This window comes from Gossypium hirsutum, chromosome D03 (assembly GCF_007990345.1).
Source record: "Gossypium hirsutum isolate 1008001.06 chromosome D03, Gossypium_hirsutum_v2.1, whole genome shotgun sequence".
NCBI lineage: Eukaryota > Viridiplantae > Streptophyta > Magnoliopsida > Malvales > Malvaceae > Gossypium > Gossypium hirsutum.
In genome coordinates, this window is record NC_053439.1 from 9,825,433 (window position 1) to 9,829,014 (window position 3,582).

Consider the following 3,582-nt stretch of genomic DNA (forward strand, 5'->3'; position numbering starts at 1 on the left):
CTCTTTTATTTTCTTGAGGACCCCAAGAGAAATTGGGATGGTTCCTCCAACCTACATTATAGGTATTACTATAAGGGTTACTTGGAGACCTAGAATTATTACCCATATAATTGATTTGTTCATTCTCTATGCTAGGACCGTAAGGTAAACATTCTGGATTGTTCATTCCTCCTCCATTCGTATCGTATTGCATTACCGGATGTACCGTGTAGAAACATATAAACCGTCAATTTTCTTATTTAATTGTTCTACCTAATTTGATAACATGGTGAATACATCTAAATTAAAGACACCAGCTACTTTTATCGGCTTCGTCCTCATAACTTGCCACTGATAATTATTCAGTGCCATCTCCTCTATCAATTTATAAGCCACTTTGGGTGTTTTATTGTTAACTATACCACTAGTTGCTGCATTGATCAAATGTCTAGTTGAGGGATTCAAACCGTTGTAAAAGGTTTGAACCTGTAACCATAAAGGTAACCCATGGTAAGGGCACCTTCTCAATAAATTCTTGTATCTCTTTCATGCATTATATAAGATTTCTAAGTCGATCTAAATGAAAAATAGATATCATTCCTCAACTTGGCTGTCTTGGCCGGTGGGAAGTACTTCAGTAGGAATTTCTCGGTCATTTGATCTCATGCAGTGATAGAATCTCGTGGTAAAGAATTCAACCATTGTTTAGCTTTGTTTCTCAACGAGATAGGGAATAATCGTAGGTGAATGACGTCGTCAGAAACAACATTTATCTTGAAACTATCACAGACTTCCAGAAAATTAGCCAAATAAGTATTTGGATCTTCGTCTTGCAAACCATCGAACTAAACAAATTATTGTATCATCTGAATAGTGTTCAGCTTCAGTTCGAAATTATTTGCAGCAATAGTAGGTCGCACAATACTCGATTCAGCCTAGTTAGAGTGGGTTTGGCATAATCGTATATAGTACAAGGAACAGGATCTGGATTTGCAAGATTTGCAGCAATTGCAGGAGGTAGCTCATTATTCTGATTATCACCCATCTCCTCAGTAATCATAATGTCCTTTTGCTCGTCTACTATATCATGTAAACTCTGCCTTGCTTCTTCAAGTTTCTCTGAGCAGTACTTTCAATTTCACTGTTAAATAGTAATGGACCTGATGGGTTTATTCTAGTCATAAACGAAAGGAACCTGCCAGAAGCAAATAGAAGAAAAATTAGAAAACACAAATTAAACTAAAAAATAAAATAAATTGCATTAAAAATAAATGGCTAAATTAATAAATATCAAGTGTTCCTAATATTTTAGTCCCCGGTAACGGTGCCAAAAACTTGATGGTCACTAAACTAACTATAAATACGACTAAGGCAAGCACTCCTATCAAACAATAGTATAGTTATGGTGAGTAGGGAATATTGTATCCACGAAGACTAAAAGTACTAGTAATTACCGTTTTTTTATTATTTAGCCGAAAAATTGGAGTGATTGTTTTTAATATAAAATTACTAAACTAATTTAACTAAGAACGCAACAGAGAATGAAATAGGAAAATAATCGAAGATAACCAATGAGATAGAAAATGCCTAGGAAAGAATCCACCTAGACTTCACCTATTATTATGGATCTGAATTAAACGATTTATTCGCTTATGTCTTAATCCGTAGAAATCTCTAAATTATGTTAATATCTCTTTCGAGAGTAAGAACAATTGACTCTAGGTTGATTAATTGAAATCTCTTTCTAATTAAAACCCTTATTGTCGCGTTCACTCAATCTATAGATTCCCCTATTAGATTTTACTCTAATCCGGTAGATTTCTGTCATCATATTTCTAGGGTTGCATGCAACTCCACTCAATTATGCTAGATCTACTCTTAAATAGAGACTTTTGCTCCACTGAAATAAGCACATTAAACATGAATTAATATTCCAAAAATATTAAAACAAGAAATGAGCATACATAATTGAGAACAAGAATCAAGTATTTATTATGTAAATCAGAAATCAAATAATAAGATTCATCATAGGTTTCATCTTCCCTAGGGATCTAGGGAATTTAGTTCGTACTCCTAAATAGAAACATCTCAAAGTTAGGATAACCACAAGACATAAAGAAACTCAATAAAACTTCGAAAGAAATTAAATGGAGATCTTTGATCTTGAGGGAGATCCGCTTCCGAGTTGATTCCTATGGCGTTCTTCGAGTGTTTTCTTCGATCTTCTCTGATTGCCTCCTTAGGTCTTCTTTTAATTGGTACTTATAGACTTTAGAATGCTCAGAAAGCCTAAAAATTGGGTTTTTCTGTGTATCTGGGAAGTAGGTTCGAAATCGACATGGGCTGGCACATGGGCATGTGACTAGCCTGTGTGACTCATGCGGGCGTGTGGCCTTCCCGTGTAGAAATGCCCAGCCCGTGTAGATCCTGAAAGCAGCTCTTTTTGTTTGATTTTGGCTCTTTTTTCGCTCCTTTTGCTGCCAAATGCTCTCCTAAGTATAGAAACATGAATTTAAAGGATTATGAGCATCAAATTCACTAATTTTTTTATAATTAATCATCCAAAAGCGCATTAAGAATGGGATTAAAATATGTTACTTTTATAGCTTATCAATGGGAAGGATTGATTTCATTTGAATGGATTTTTGCAAAAGTTACTCATTGAGTTCTAATGTAAGTTAGCATATATCATCACTCGAGACGAACAATGAATTAAGTTTCGGGGTGTGATAACTTTAAATTATATAGAGATTTACAACCCCTTCTGACTAGTAATTCATGCAAGATTTGAGTATTTTGATAGCAAATTTTGTACTTCTATTACAAATTTGTAAAGCATGACATAATTAAAGTTAAATTTGTAATATTACTTATTTACATGCTAATTTTACATATTTTTCCAATTCGATGCAAACATAGGATGGTAGCTGATCAACATGGGACGTCCTAAATTCATTTGTTGGACTTTCAAATTCATTTTGACCCAGCTCTCAAATGGGCCATTAAATTGGACAAGCCTGCTGCCAAGTATGAAGCTCAAACCGTCCACTAAGGGAGGAAAGAGCCCTATTTGGCCATAGAGGGTCCAACAATCCATAGAGATGTTTAATTTAGGCACCCAAGACTTTGTAAAATATACAAAATAAGCCACAAAAGTTTTCCATGTGTCCGTTGAACTCCCCTCCCCATTTCAAGGTGCATTCTCCCATGAATCAAGCATGAAACTAGCTACATTTAGCAAAGTCATCCACCATCCTTCTTTAAGATAAGGGGTCGGCCATAGGAGAGAGAATTTTAAGGCTCTCACTTCCTAAAAATAGTTAGCCTCTTCAACATAAGCTAACTAAGATCTCAACATAACCTTTTCTATTTGGTTGCTATGGAAATTCTTAAGGTTTTGGTTTGAAATGCTGAAATTTGATGAAGATAGATCACATTGCAAGGAAATGAAAGTTTCTCTTTTCTTCTTTTTCTCTTACATTTTGGTAGCATGGGAAATATAAAGATTTTTCTTCATATTTGCTTGATTATTATCTAATAATAAATAATAAAAATAATAAGATTATCCAACATTATAATTTCAATCCAATAACTTATATTTCA